The sequence below is a fragment of the Bos taurus genome, chromosome X (assembly GCF_002263795.3).
Source record: "Bos taurus isolate L1 Dominette 01449 registration number 42190680 breed Hereford chromosome X, ARS-UCD2.0, whole genome shotgun sequence".
Classification (NCBI taxonomy): Eukaryota; Metazoa; Chordata; class Mammalia; order Artiodactyla; family Bovidae; genus Bos; species Bos taurus.
Window position 1 is genome coordinate 71,172,914 of NC_037357.1, and position 17,071 is coordinate 71,189,984.

At 37.2% G+C, this 17,071-nt stretch overlaps 1 protein-coding gene across 1 annotated transcript in view; it reads right to left on the minus strand.

Annotated features, from left to right (window-relative positions):
• Positions 1 to 16,555, minus strand: part of LOC101906009 (TLR adapter interacting with SLC15A4 on the lysosome) — a 32,319-nt gene extending 15,764 nt beyond the window's left edge. The window contains exon 1 of the mRNA XM_024988846.2: positions 12,244 to 16,555. The gene's annotated coding sequence lies outside the window, so the exon portion shown is untranslated. The remainder of the gene's footprint in view (positions 1 to 12,243) is intronic.
• Positions 16,556 to 17,071: the final 516 nt, after the last annotated feature.

Sequence of the window (17,071 nt, forward strand, 5' to 3'; positions counted from 1 at the left end):
CTATCTAGGTGAAGCAGAGACAGGAAGAAGTGACCAGAATTTTAGATACTTACAAAATAAAGTATGTATTAATAAATATTTCTGTCAGTTTGAAAGTACTTCAAGAAATGAGGATGAAGATTTCCACCCTTAAGGCTCTACCACCTCAGATATTCAAAGACTGAGAATATTGTGGAGTAAGAATAAATGCCCATGTTTGTTTTATTTTGACTTCATATTTTAAGGCCATTTATATGAGGAAATAAAATATTCATGGGGTAAGAAGTACAGGTATATCCATTTTTGGAATGACTTAATTATGTCCCTGAAGATAAGGAAATCTGTATTTTATTATGAAAACATCACAAAAGGAAATTTTATCATGAACCATGTTTTGGGATACTTATCTGGTATTTTTCATCATACATTACAGTATAAAATGACTGATCCTCTGAGGAAATTTTTTTTCTCTAACTTAGCTGGCAGCAGTTTGTAGAGGCCCAGGTAAGATAATTAGCAAACTTACCTAGATACTTGAGTTTAACAACTTCATACTGGAAATTATCAGTATTGATATTATAACTTTATTTTATTTTATTTATTCATTTTTTTTTTAGGATTTTGAAATACTTCACAAGGCAAAGGAGAGCAGAGAGATTCTGAAATTTCTGAAGATAGAATTAATGGTCAGCAATAACAAAATATACTTAGCAAGGTGGATCTACATATACTCCCATATACATCAGTTGCTTTTATTTATAATAGAGTTAAACTTTCATTAAAGTTAATCACTACCTAGACTAAGTTGTAATCACTAACATATGAGGCTTTCTTTTTTTTTTTTCATATGAGACTTTCTATTTCCATTATGCATTAAAATCTCTCTATTACACTGTAAGCATTTTATTAATGTGGAACTGTATAAAAAGAAGAATATTGTTTAATATCAACACCAGACTCTTCTTTTAAATCATTAGTAGCTGTCAATTCATAGTCATGAAATAGACTTTTAGTGCAATTTTTAATTTACTTTTAGTAAACGTTTATCAATACATTTAACAAAAGCCTATATACTGTACTGGGGCTGTTCAAAAGAATGAAAGTAAAAAAAGATCACTGGGCTCCATTCCAAATCCTCCCAGATGGAAATAGGGAGGAAATAAGAATTTGTATTTTTAACAAACCCCCCAGGTGACTTTTATTTTTTTCTTTTTGGTATACTAAAGTCTGGGAACCAGTACCAAAGAATAAAAAAATGTTAGGTCATCCCTCCACCTCTGCTATAAAATGGTAGTCTTCTTCCAAATCTGTTTCTCCTCCTGTGGTTTCCATCTTGTTGAATGGCACCTCCCTTCACTCAAACCCTAACTCTAAATCCTGAGACTCACTGTTAATATCACCCAATCCCTCACTTCTGTATGCCATAAATTACCAAACTCTAGATGTACTAGTTTTAATATCTCAGCTACTCCTCCAGCTCTCCAGCTATTGCCCTTTTTCCTGTCCTCATCATTCTTGCAAATATTTTAACTGCTTGCTTCCAGTTTTACTATTCTAATATCTGCCCTTTGCAGTGGTGCTAAGTCAAGACTTTTCAACCTTGACTGAACATTGGAATCACCTGAGAAATTTTAAAAACTGTCTGGATCACATTTTTAATGATTTTAATGTGCACCTCGAGTTGTGAACAATAGAATTAGATCTTTCAAAACATAAATTTAATCAAATATATGTAGCTGCGGCAAAAAGTTTCTCACAGTGTGGTATAAGAAAACCACAGCCCTCAGAATCATCTGCACAACTTAATAAACATGTGGATTCCTGGACCTTTCCCTAGACCTCTAAAACTGAGCAAAGATATTTGAATTTTACATGAGCAGCTTTAGATTATGTACTAATTTTTGAGAAGTTTTTATCTATAGGTTAAAAATTTAAACTCCATATTCATTCTGTGAAACAAATTTCTGTATATCATTCTTTTCACGCTTTTTAGTTACATCCAACTATCTTCCCCATTAACCTTCCTTACCTATTTATAGTTTCCTAGATGTACCAGTTTTGCATTATCTTGCCTTTTTTTTACACATTTGCAAGCCCATATAATACCTATTTTTATCACAGCACTAATAACAGTTTAGAACTACTGTCTTCTTTGAAAGTCATAATTGTAAGTACTTCTTCAGTGTTCACTATGTTCCAGACATAGTGTCTGTTCGACAGTGCTGTATATGAGTTTACCTACATAGAGTGTTTACAACCCTGTGAGATAGGTGCTATAATCATACCTATTTTATGAATGAGGAAAATGAATTGCCAGTAGAAACTTTCAAAAAGCTACAGAGTTAATAAGTGATAAATCTAGATTTTTGACCCATTACATAGGTGAGGTAAAAGGCCCTATTTTAATGGAGAAGAAGAGGATCTAAAAGGAAAGAAAGCAGCAAAAAGTGTGTCCGTAGTGTGTGTCCCTATAAAAGAAGTCTCACATATTGGCCCTCCTTATGGTCAAAATTCCGAGAGAGGTGGGAAATAGAGTCCTTAAAAATCCCACCTAGGTTTAGGGGAACCACAAAACAGAAAAGAGTGGTACCTCTTGTTTCTAAAGTCAAGCCAGAGCCTCTCATTGCATCACAACTGAGAAATTGAAATTCTTAGGCAAGGGTCTAGGATAATGGGGCTGAGGGCAGCCTGGTAAACCCTTACTCCTCCATTACAGTGAATGAAAGAACATCCCAAACTTTCCCATGCCTTTTAAGGGAAAAAACAAAGACCAACCAAGTGAAAACAATAAAGGCTTATTTAATCAGATATTGCTATAATAAGTAGTCACCATCACTTACATTTTTCAAAAGCTCAAAGGCAAGCAAAGGAGTAGGAAATCTTTATAATGGAAAAAAATGAAGGCTTCAGATATGCTCTGATTGGAAACTGTTGGCAAGGGGAAACTGAAAGCAGACTAACTAGAAGCAGGGCATATTAGGTTTAATCTGTTAGGGAAGCATGTTTTGTTTCTGTCACTTAGTCCTAATTTGTAAGCAGAACCAAAAATTAAGGAAGCTGGCAGTTGTTGATTGTGTTCTGGCTGTTTTGAACTTATTGCTACAGGAGGTTGTTTGACTTCCTGCTCAGTTTACTGCAAAGGTTGTGGTTTGGCTTCCTGAGTTAGTTGTTGCAGGTTATGGGTTTGACTTCTGTTTTCATATAAGAACTGGCCTTTGTCTATTTGTGTATTCAGTTTCACAGTCCATTATAAGAGAGGATCAAAGATGGTTGAGGGTGAGCCCGCAGATATAGAAACCTTAAAGTTCATGAAATGGATGATGGGAGACTTTTATGAACCTGGTGATCAGAGAATAAAGGGAGATAGATATATCATTGACAATTTAAAATCAGCTTTTCCTTTAAAATAGAGAAAATGCCTATCATATGAAAACATTTTGCCCCTTTTAATCCCTTATTCCCCAGAGAATAAGAAAACTCAGGATGATTGACATCCAGCATAACAACATTAACATGAGCTGCCCAAAGGACTATTAATCTGGGGAATATAAAAAGTTTACTGACTTTGCAGATATAACACCCTGACAGTCATCCACTGAGAAGGCATTTTTATCATCTCCCCTTCAAAATTCCCTGTAATGGATTGAATGGTAGCCTCTGAAAAGATATGTCCACATCCTAATTCTTAGAATTTATTAATACTAGCTTATTTAGAAAAGGGGTTTTTGCAAATGTCAGAATCTTAACATGAGGAAATCACCCTGAATTATCCATGTGGGTCCTAAATGTAATGACAATAGTCCTTATTAGAGTGATATTATAGAAAGAAGAGAAGCCACCATGACCTCTGAGATAGAGATTGGAGTGATGTGACCTCTTGCCAAAGAATGTCTGGAAACAATTGAAGCTGAAAGAGGCAAAGAATGGTTTCTCCCCAAGAGACTCCAGAGGGAATGCAAACCTACTAACACGTTTATTTCAAACTTCTGACCTCAGGGTTGTGAGAAATTAAATATCTACTATTTTAAGCCATTCATTTTGTGGTAATTTGTTATGGAAGTCAAAGGAAACTCATATTATGCCCCATGTGCAATTTCCCAAAATTAAGACAAAAGAGAATAAAAACTTCTAGGGACGTGAGTAAAGTCAAAAGAGGAAAAGGTTTCCCATTATACCATTAGAGGATGAACACAGGGCTGCCCCTAAATTCACAGTATAAATGAAAAAGCTAGTAGAATAAAGCAAGAGTCATTCCCAAGTCTCAAGTAACCTTTATAAATTCTGCAATGCAGATAGTTTGAAAAGGAAAGTGGCTACATAATGAAAATAACATAGTTGTATGATACCAGCATTTCTGAAAAATGAAATAAAACACAAGAAAATACTATAGTATATATTTTTTAATAGTTTTAAACTCAGAACTCACTCAGGATAGAAAAGCAGTGAGCACTGCTTCAAAACTTTTCAAGGTGAATTAACCCACCTGGGGCAAAAATTATAATTAAGATATAGAATACATTGCCTAAAGCTTGAGAGGAATACCTGAAGAATGAGTTTCTTTGGGGAATTAGGTCATTCAAATGTACCCATGTATACTAGTGTATTTAGAAAGTCAAACAATGTCAAGGACAAACATGAAAAAGTATACTGTTCATTGATTGGGAAGAATTAATATTGTTAAAATGATCATACTACTAAAGGCAATCTACAGGTTCAATGCAATCCCTATCAAAACAGGCAATTTTCACAGAACTAGAACAAAAAATACTAAAATATCTATGGAAATGAAAAGGCCCAAATAGCTGAACCAATTTTGAGAAAGAGAAACAGAGCTGGAAGAATCACACTCTCTGACTTCAGACTAAAAATACAAAGCTATAGTAATCAAAACATTATGGTACTGGCACAAAAATAGACACATGAATCAACAGAACAGAACAGAGCAGATAGCCCAAAATAAACCCATACACTTATAGTTAATTGATCTACAACAAAGGAAGCAGATTATACAATGGAGAAAAGACAGACTCTTCAATAAGTGGTATTGTGAAAACTGGACAGCTACCTGTAAAAGAATGAAATTAGAACATTTCTCACACTATATACAAAAATAAACTCAAATGCATTAAAGACATAAACATTATATCAGAAACCATTAAACTCTTAGAGGGAAACATATGCAGCACACTCTTTGACATAAAACGTAGTAATTTTTTTGGATCTATCTATCTAAAGCTAAGGAAATGAAATGAGAAATAAACAAAGGGGACTTAATTAAACTTAAAATCTTTTGCCCAGGAAAGGAATCCATTGATAAAATGAAAAGAAAATTTACTGAATAGGAGAAAATATTTATTAATGACATGACCAATAATGGATTAATGTCCAAAATATATAAACAGTTCATACAAGTAAACTTCAAAAAAAATAACAATAGCAACCCAATAAAAAACCGGGAAAAAGATCTAAATAGATATTTTTCAAAGATGCCATACATATGGACAAAAAGCACATGAAAAGAGGCTCAACATCGTGAATTATAAGAGAAATGGAAATAAAACCAAACAAAATGAGATACTACCTCACACTGTCAGACTGGTTGTCATCGAAAAGACCACAAAATTTTTGGTGAGGATGTGGGGACAGGGAACTCTCGTACACTGTTAATTGTTAAGTGGTGCTGCTGCTATGGAAAATAGTATGGAGATTCCTACAGAAACTAAAAAGAGAACTAACACATGACCCTTTGTCTGTGTAGGTCATGATGAACCACACCTTACCTATTTCCTGAGAAACCTATATAAGGGTCAAGAAACAACAGTTAGAATTGGACATGGAAAAACTGAGTGGTTCAAAATTGGGAAAAAGTACAAGGCTGTGTATTGTCACCCTGCTTATTTAACTTATAAGCAGAGTGTGTGTGTGTGTGCTCGGTCACTCAATCATGTCCTACTTTTTATGACTCCCTGGACTGTAGCCCACCAAGTTCCTCTCTCCATGAGATTTCCCAGGTAAGAATACTAGAATGGGCTGCCATTGTCTACTCCAAGGAATCTTTCTGACACAGGGATTGTATCCACGTCTCTTGCATCTCCTGCTTTGGCAGATGGATTCTTTACCAGTGTGCCACCTAGGAAGCCCTATATGCAGAATACATCATGCAAAATGCTGGGCTGGATGAATCACAAGCTGGAATCAAAATTGCTGGAAGAAATACCAACAACCTCAGATATACAGATGATACCACTCTAATGGCAGAAAGTGAAGAGGAACTAAAGAGCCTTTTGATATGGGTGAAAGTGGAGATTGAAAAAATTGGCTTGAAAGTCCACATTAAAAATTAAAATTATGGCATCTGGTCCCATCACTTCATGGCAAATGGAAGAGGAAAAAGTGGAAGCATGGACAAATTTTATTTTCTTGGGCTCCAAAATCACTGTGGATGGTGACTCCAGCCATGCAATCAAAAGACATTTGCTCTTTGGAAGGAAAGCTATTGCAAACCTAGACAGTATATTAAAGAGCAGAGACATCACTTTGCCAACAAACGTCCATGTAGTCAAAGCTATGGTTTTTCCAGTATTCATGTATGGATGTGAGAGCTGAACCACAAAGTCTGAGTGCTGGAGAACTGATACTTTCAAATCATGGTGCCAGAGAAGACTCTTGAGAGTCCCTTGGGCTGCAATGAGATCAAACCAGTCAATCCTAAAGCAAATCAGTCCTGAATATTCATTGGAAGGGTTATTTGCTGAAGTTGAAGCCTCAATACATTGGCTACCTGATGTAAAGAGCCAACTCATTGGAAAAGACCCTGAGGCTGGAAAAGATTGAAGGCAAAAGGAGAAGGGGGTAGCAGAGGATGAGATGGTTAGATAGCATCATGGACTCAATGCACATAAATTCTGAGAAACTCCAAGAGATAGTGGAGGATATAGGAGCCTGGTGTGCTACAGTCCATGGGGTTGTGAAGAGTCAAACACGACTTAGTGACTGAACACATGACACAGTAATATCACTTCTGAGTATACATCCAACACACACACACACACACACACACACACAAAATCACCCATTCAAAAAGATACATGCACTCCAGTGTTCATAACAGCATTATTTATGATTGCTGATATAGGGAAGCAAGTTGTGTCTATCAACAGAGAAATATATATATATATATATATATATATATATATATATATATATATATATATAAAATTACTCAGCCATGGACTTCCTCAGTAGCTCAGCTGGTAAAGAATCCACCTGCAATGCAAGAATTCAGGAGACCCCAGTCCGATTCTAGGGTCAAAATTCCTGGGTCAGGAAGGTCCACTGGAGAAGGGATAGGCTACCCACTCCAGTATTCTTGGGCTTCCCTGGTGACTCAGATGATAAAGAATCCTCATGCAATGTGGGAAACCTGGGTTCGATCCCTGTGTTGGGAATATCCCCTGGAGAAGGGAAAGGCTACCCACTCAAGTATTCTGGCCTGGAGAATTCCATGGACTGTATAGTCTATGGGGTCGCAAAGAGTTGGACACGGCTGAGCAACTTTCACTTTCATTTTTCATTACTCAGCCATAAAAAGAATGAAATTTTTCCATTTGCAACAAGCACCATGGATGGATTTAAAGCACATTATGCTAAATGAAATGTCAGACAAAGACAGACAGATACTCTTTGACATCACTTGTATATGGAATATTTTAAAAAATGAAACAAACCAATGAATATAACAAAACAGAAACAGACTTATGGATAGAGAACAAATTAGTGGTTACCAATTGGGAGAGGGGAAATGAGGAGAAATTTTGGAGTAGGGGATTAAAAGGTACAGACTGTAATGTATAAAATAAATAAAGTATGAGGATAAATTGCATAACAAGAAATATAACCAATATTTCATAATACCTATAAATGCAGTATAACCTTTAAAATTGTGAATCACTATATTCTACACCTGTAGCTTACATAGGTTTTGTTCATTGACTATATCTCAATTAAAAAAATTAAAAGCAGCAAGAAAATTTTAAAAATAAAAACACCTTTGCCAGAGAAACAAATGCTGAGGGCATTTGTTACCAATGGACCCAGTAGAGCTACCACACAAGAAATGTTGAAAAGATTCATTTAGGATAAAATGAAAGGGCACTAAACAATAATTCAAAGACATAAAAAGATATATAGAATTACAGTATTGGTAACCACACAAATAAATATAAATTCCAGTTTTATTTTATTTTTGTTTGTAACTCTTTTTTTAATTCCTATATGAATTAAAAGATAATGCATAAAAACAATAAATCTGCATTATTGGTTACATAATGTATAAAGATGGATTTGTGATAAAAACAAAAGTTTTTGGAAAAATACACATGAGTAAAATTTTTATATATTGTTTTAGACAAGATTGTATCAATTAGAAATATAACATTATAAATTTAGAATATTAATTGCAATTTCTGTGATAACCACAAAGAAAATATATTTAAAATATACACAAATAGAAATAAGAAGGGAGTCAAAACTCTCTACAGAAATAAGCTACAGAAAAAAACTAAATACAAATGATGGCAGTAATGGGAGAGATGAAGGACAGAAATGGTGTCATATCAAAACAAATACAAAATAACAGGCACTGCTATTTATTAGTAATTGCTTCAAATGTAACTTCAACTAAAAGGTGTATATTGAAATATGGATTTAATAACATGGTCTAACTATATGCTGTCTATAAGAAACTCACTTTATATCCCCAAACACAAACAGGTTAAAGCTGAAACGATGAGGGGTCCTGATTAGGAGGTCCTAAGTTGGTGGAGGAATGACAGAGGGAGATCACTTTCTCCCCTACAAATTCATTGAAAGAATATTTGAACCCTGAGCAAATTCCACAAAACAACTTCTGAATGCTGGTAGAGGACATCAGGCATCCAGAAAGGCAGCCCATTGTCTTCGAAAGGAGGTAGGACAAAATATAAAAGGTAAAAAGAAACACAAAAGAGATAGGGATGGAGATCTGGCCTGGTAAGGGAGTTTTAAAGAGGAGAAGTTTCCAAGCACCAGGAAACACTCTCACCAGTGGGTCTGTGGGGAGTTTTGGAATCTCAGAGGGCAACATAATGGGGAGAAAATATAAATAAATAAATAAATAAAACCCTCAGATTATGTGCCTAACAGCAACTCCTAGCTCTCCCATCCACCACCAGCAAGCAGGGGCTGAACAGGGAGGCGCAGGCTGCATTGCTTAGGGTAACGACTGGGCTTGAATGCCCTGAGGGCAATCAGAGGGAACTAATGTGAAATAGCAACCCAAACTGTGGGATAGCCAGAGAAAGAGAGAGAAAAAAGAGAGAGAAAGAGAGAGAACTATCCTGCAAAAAGCCCTAACCTAAGGCATTGCCAGGCACGCTCACAGAACAAAGGACTGAGCAAATACCAGAGGAGAGCTAGCTGACTGTGGGCCAGCCCATCCCCCACCAGAGACAGGGACGCAGCGGGGGAGCAACCAGAGCTGGAAAGGGACAATCTCAGTCCCAGAGAGGCATCCTCTACCAAACTGTAAGCAGGCTTCCAGTCGCTAACTAAGACTTCTTGGGATTCTGGATGGTTGACATTCACCGGGAGAGTCACAGACAGAGATCAGCTCTCCAGAAGAGACACACAGCACACTTGAGACAGGCGCGCCTGCTACCATCCAGGAAACTGAGCGGCTGGGACTGGGGAGGTGATAAGATGCACTCACCACCTGGGGAGATTGCGCTCACCAACCACCTCGTTGCCTGAGATGCTCGGACCTGGAAAGGGCACAAAACGCAGGCCCAACCAAGTCTGCACTTTGTGGAGTACCTGAGAACCTGAAACTGAGCGGCTTAGACCTGGGATGGGCATGCAACGCACGGCCTGCCTCAGACAGTTCCCCGTCAGAGCAACCTAGAGCCTGAGAAGTGTAGACTGGGAAAGCGCACATGCTGTGAGTGCAGGCAAACCCAGTGTGGCCAAGACACTGTGAGCACTCCCCACACATGCCAGTGATATATGTTTGCAGTGTTCCTCCCTCCCCACAGCATGACTGAAAAAATGAGCCTAAATAAGTGACCACTTACGCCCCCTTGAGTCAGGGGGGAAATTAGACACTGAAAAGACCAGCAAAATGAAGAAGCTAAAATAAACAAAGGGAACAGCTCTAGAAGTGACAGGTGCAACAAACTAAAACCCTGTAGTCAGCACCGACTATATTGGAAGGGGCCTATAGATCTTGACCATTATAAGCTGGATCAAGAAACTATCTGAAACTGAACTGATCCCACACAGCCCACAACAGCTCCAGAGAAATTACTAGATATATACTTACTATTATCAATTTTAAAATGTATTATTTTTTATTTTTAGTCCTCTATTACTCCTTTAATTTTCATATTTATAACCTACTATTACCTTGCAAAAAAAAGAAACTGTTTAAAGCAAACTTCATATATATATTTTATAATTTTTGTGACTTTGTTTTCTTAATATTGTATTTTTTTTGCTGTTTCTTTTCTTATTTTTTAACTTTACAATATTGTATTTTTGAGAGTCTAACCTCTACTCTAGATTTTTAATCTTTGCTTTTTGGTATTTGTGATCAATTTTGTACCTTTAAAAACAAAATCTTCAGTACCTATTTTTACTTGGGAGTGTGATTACTGGCTTGATTGCTCTCTACCCATTTTGACTCTCCTTTCTCTCCACAAGGTTGCCTCTAACTCCAACTCCTCCTTTTCTTCTCTACCCAACTCTGTGAATCTCTTTGTGTGTTCTGGGCTATGGAGAACACTTAGGAAACTGATTACTGGCTGGATCTGTCTCTCTCCTTTTGATTGCCCCTTTTCTCCTCCTGGTCACTTCTGTCTCCTTCCTCCCTCTTCTTTTCTCAGTGTAATTCTGTTAACCTCTCTGAGGGTTCCAGACTGTGGAGAACACACAGGGAATTGGTTACTGGCTAGCTTGTTCTCTCCCCCTTTTATTCCACCTCTTCTCTTCCTGGTCACTTCTATCTCCCTCCTCCCTCTTCTCTTTGCCATGTAACTCTGGGAACCTCTCTGGGTGTCCCTCACTGTGGAGAATCTTTTCATCTTTAACCTAGATGTTTTATCATCAGTTCTGTATAGATGGAGAAGTCTTGAGGCTACTGTAAGAATAAGACTGAACACCAGAGACAGGAAGTTTAAGCCCAAAATCTGAGAACAGCACAACTTCTGTCTCCAGGGAACATTAATCTATAAGAGCTCATCCAAAAGCCTCCATACCTACACTGAAACTGACCTCCACCTAAGTGCCAACAAGCTCCAGAGCAAGACATACCATGCAAATTCTCCAGCAACACAAGAACTTCAATATAAAGGCTACCCAAAGTCACATCAATCTCATCTTAAAACTCACTACTGGACACTTATTGGCACTCCAGAAAGAAGAAATCCAGCTAAATCCACCAGAATGCTGCAGCAAAATTCCCTAACCAGGAAACCCAAAAAGCCATCCATTCAACCCTACCCACAGGGAGGAATCTCCACAATAAAGAGGAACCACAAACTGCCAGGATACAGAAAGGCCAACACAAACACAGCAATCTCAACAAGATGAAAAGGAAGAGAAACACTCAGCAGGTAAAGGATTAATGCCCACCAAACCAAACAAAAGAGAAGGAGATAGGGAGTCTACCTGAAAAAGAATTCAGAATAATGATGGTAAAAATGACCCAAAATTTTGAAAACAAAATGGAATTACAGATAAATATCCCAGAGACAAGGATTGAGAAGATGCAAGAAAACTTTAACAAAGACCTAGAAGAAATAAAAAGAGTCAATCAATAATGAATAATGCAATAAATGAGATCAAAAACACTCTGGAGGGAGCCAACAGTAGAATAATGGAGGCAGAAGATAGGATAAGTGAGGTAGAAGATAGAATGATAGAAATAAATGAAGCAGAGAGGAAAAAAAAATTTTTTCCTGTTTTTGTACAAATGTAAAAAAAGATTGAATAGCCTTTTTAACCTTAACTCTTTTTTTGTCTTAACAGTTTTAAGATTATTTTTATTAAAAGTTTTTGTTTTTTAGTTTTAGAGTTACCCATGTCATAAAATCTACTATCTTTTTTATCTCTTTATCGAAAAGATTTTTACTTTCCACTCTTCAGCCTATCTATCTTATGTAGGGGGGTCTGTGACACCCTGAGTGGGGTCCTAAGCCGTCCGAAAACTGTACAATGGGGGAGACTTACCTTTGGGTCCCTGTGCGGGCACCACTTGCCGGGGTCCAGCCCCAGCAGGATCCAGGGGTACCCTCAGGATGATGACCTAGGAGAAAGGATAGCAAAGCAGAGAGCAGGGCTTGATCTTTCTTGTTAAACACAGAAAGACAATAAATCTCCTGGCACGGAACTTGTTCTGTTCATGGAGGCTGCAGGCGCCCTCTCGGTGGGGTGAGGATGCAGGGCGCCCCCTCCCTGGTGAAGACTCAAGGCGCCTTCCCGATCAGGTCTTAGAAGCCCAGGCAAAAAAGTGAACTCAGAGAGCCCCTGTGCCCCAAGGAGTCTTCCTGAAAGAAGAACAGAGAGAAAAGGAGGGAAAAGAAAAAAAAAAAAAAAAAAGAATGACATGGGGAGACCAAGCTTCAGTGAGCGAGGCCCATAACTTTATTTTTAAAAGGAACTTTTATACCTTGACTTGTACATAGAAGGAAATGAAAGTGCAAAGTCATACAGAGTCAGCCCAAACATTACATCTGTTTTGTCATTATCAAAACCAGGATTTTTTTTGCATACCTTTTCCACAAACAATGTTGTGTACAATATCTGGCCTTGGAGGCTTGTGGACATTTTATGACCCTTTTTTGATAAAGGCTGCTCACCCAGAAAACTTATTTTCTCTTGAAGTGTTTTTTCTTTATATTTTTAATCTATGTCAGCCTTAGAAAGTGCTAATCAGAGTTACATTCTCACAGAGCAAAGGTGCAGTAAGTTACAACAAAGAAAGAACCAACTAGCTCAAAGGTCTGATGTGGTTAATTCCAAGGCTGTTACTTGTTTTTCTTATATTCCAACTATGTTAACTAATGCACTCTCAGGTGTACAATGGATAAGGGATATGGGCACATGGCAGCAAGCACTGGCTTAACAATGAAATCCTACACCAGCACTACTCTAATAGTTTTTAACTCTTTGAAAGGCTCTACATTTTTAGAATGTTTTAGGCTTCCCATGTCTCTTACGGTTGGGAGGCTGTAAACAGTCACATGCGTAGCTGCAAGAGTCTAGATAAGCCTGTCAGGCAAGCTAGAAAGCCATCAGAGGGGTTTGAATTGAAACACTCCTATCATGCCCAGGAGACTAATTAACTAAAGCCCTAAGGTGATTTTTTCCAGAGAAAGTTGGTCGGGGATAGCCCCCTGTTAATGACAAAAGAGTTGGTAAAAGACATAATATAATAAACAGTAGACAGATTTTGGTTTTGGGGTAGATGCTCGAACAGATTCAGGGGGTACTTTGAGTTCTGATAAGCCTTGCTCGTCAGATCTCTTCCACATGACCTTGTCATGGGTGGGATCTCCCGTGGTGGCTCCTGACATAACACCTATCCTACTCAAACTTTTCCAGAAAATGGCAGAGGAAGGTAAACTTCCAAAATCATTCTATGAGGCCACCATCACACAAAACCAGACAAAGATGCCACAAAAAAGGAAAACTAAAGGCCAATATCATTGATGAACATAGATGGAAAAATCCTTAACAAAACTCTAGCAAACATAATCCAAAAACATATTAAAAAGATCATACATCATGACCAAGTGGGCTGTATCCCAGGGATGCAAGGATTCTTCAATACCTGCAAATCAATCAACATAATATACCACATTAACAAATTAAAAAATAAAAACCATATGATTATCTCAATAGATGCAGAGAAAGCCTTTTACAAAATTCAACATCCATTTATGATAAAAACCCTCCAGAAAGCAGGCATAGAAGAAACATATCTCAACATAATAAAAGTTATATATGACAAACCCACAGCAGTGGTGAAAAACTGAAAGCATTTCCCCTAAAGTCAGGAACAAGACAAGGGTGCCCACTCTCACCACTCCTATTCAACATAGTTATGGAAGTTTTGGCCACAGCAATCAGAAAGCAGGCATAGAAGAAACATATCTCAACATAATAAAAGTTATATATGACAAACCCACAGCAGTGGTGAAAAACTGAAAGCATTTCCCCTAAAGTCAGGAACAAGACAAGGGTGCCCACTCTCACCACTCCTATTCAACATAGTTATGGAAGTTTTGGCCACAGCAATCAGAGCAGAAAAAGAAATAAAAGGAATCCAGATTGGAAAAGAAGAAGCAAAGCCCTCACTGTTTGCAGATGACATGATCTTCTACATAGAAAACCCTAAAGATTCCACCAGAAAATTACTAGAGCTAATCAATGAATATAGTAAAATTTCAGGATATAAAATTAGCACAGAGAAATCCCTTGCATTCCTATACACTAACAATGAGAAAACAGAAAGAAAAATTAAGGAAACAATTCCATTCACCATTGCAACGAAAAGAATAAGATACTTAGGAAGAGATTCACCTAAAGAAACAAAAGACCTATATATAGAAAACTATGAAACACTCATGAAAAAAATCAAAGAGGGCACAAATAGATGGAGAAATATACCATGTTCATGGATTGGAAGAATCAATATAGTGAAAATGAGTATACTACCCAAAGCAATCTATAGATTCAGTGCAATCCCTGTCAAGCTACCAACGGAATTTTTCGCAGAACTAAGACAAATAATTTCACAATTTGTATGGAAATACAAAAAAACCTCGACTAGCCAAAGCAATCTTGAGAAAGAAGAATGGATCCGGAGGAATCAACCTGCCTGAATTCAGGCTCTACTACAAAGTCACAATCATCAAGACAGCATGGTACTAGCACAAAGACAGAAATATAGATCAATGGAACAAAATAAAAAGGCCAGAGATGAATCCATGCAACTATGGACACTTTATTTTCGACAAAGTAGGCAAGAATAACATCGAAAAGACAATCTCTTTAACAAGTGGTGCTGGGAAAACTGGTCAACAATTTGTAAAAGAATGAAACTAAAACACTTTCTAACATGATACACACACACACACACACACACACACACACACACACACACACAAAAAAAAAAAAACTCAAAATGGATTAAAGATCTAAACATAAGACCAGAAACTATAAAACTCCTAGAGGAAAACATAGGCAAAACACTCTCTGACATAAACCATAGCAGGATCCTCTATGATCCACCTCCCAGAATATTGTAAATAAAAGCAAAAATAAACAAATGGGACCTAATTAATTTTAAAAGCTTTTGCACAACACAGGAAAGTATAAACAAGGTGAAAAGACAGCCTTCAGAATGGGAGAAAATAATAGCAAACCAAGCAACCAACAAACAATTAATCTCAAAAATATACAAGCAACTCCTGCAGCTCAATTCCAGAAAAGTAAATGACCCGACCAAAAAATGGGCCAAAGAACACATTTCTCCAAAGAAGACATGCAGATGGCTAACAAACACATGAAAAGATGCTCAATATCATTCATTATCAGAGAAATGCAAATCAAAACCACAATGAGGTACCATTTCATGCCATTCAGAATGGTTGCTATAAAAAAGCCTACAAGCAATAAATGCTGGAGAGGGTGTGGAGAAAAGGGAACTCTCTTACACTATTGGTAGGATTGCAAACTAATTCAGCCACTCTGGAGAACAGTGTGGATATTCCTTAAAAAACTGGAAATAGAACTGCCGTATGACCCAGTGATCCCACTACTGGGAATACACACCGTGGAAACCAGAATTGAAAGAGACACGTGTACCCCAATGTTCATGGCAGCACTGTTTATAATAGCCAGCACATGGAAGCAACCTAGATGTCCATCAGCATATGAATGGATAAGAAAGCTCTGGTACATATACACAACGGAATAATACTCAGCCATTAAAAAGAATACATTTGAATCAGTTTTAATGAGGTAGATGAAACTGGAGCTAATTATCCAGAGTGAAGTAAGTTAGAAAGAAAAACACCAATACACTATACTAACGCATATACATGGAATTTAGAAATATGGTACTGATAACCCTGTATGTGAGACAGCAAAAGAGACACAGATGTATAGAACAGTCTTTTGGACTCTGTGGGAGAAGGCGAGGATGGGATGGTTTGGGAGAATGTCATTGAAACATGTATATTATCATATGTGAAACAGATCACCACCCCAGGTTCGATGCAAGAGACAGGGTGTTCAGGGTTGGTGCACTGGGATGACCCAGAGGGATGGGATGGGGAGGGAGGTGGGAGCGGTTTCAGGATAGGGAACACATGTACACCCATGGCTGATTCATGTCAATGCATGGCAAAACCACTTCAATATTGTAAAGTAATTACCCTCCAATTAAAATAAATAAATTTATATTAAAATAAATTAAAAACTGTGAATGTATACAATGGAATATTATTCAACCTTAAAGAGGAAGGAAGGAGGTTCTGACACATGCTGCAAAAAAATAAATAAATAAATAAATAACTGAAACAATGTAAATAGAATCCCATGCAAATAATAAAAATAGAGCTGGAATACCTATAATAACATCAAATAAAATAAACTTTAAGTCAAATACTATTATAATAAGCAAAGAAAGACATTAAACACCGACAAAAGGGTGAACGTATCAAAAAAGTTTGACCATATACATACACAGGAAACAATGGAGCCTTAAATATATATAAAACAAATGTTGACGCTGTAGGGAGATAGTTATATGATAAGAGCTGGAGATATCAATGCTCCACTTTCAAAACAGATATAACTTGTATTCAGAAAATCAATAACAAAATAGGGAACTTGGAAAACAATATAACCTAAACATATAGGAAAACATATAGGACTCTACCCAAAAGCAGCAGAATACACCTTCTTCTTGAGAGTGCATCGACTATTCTCTTCGTCAGACCAGATAGGAAAAATGTAAAAGCAATAGAGGGCACCAATGGAACCAAAA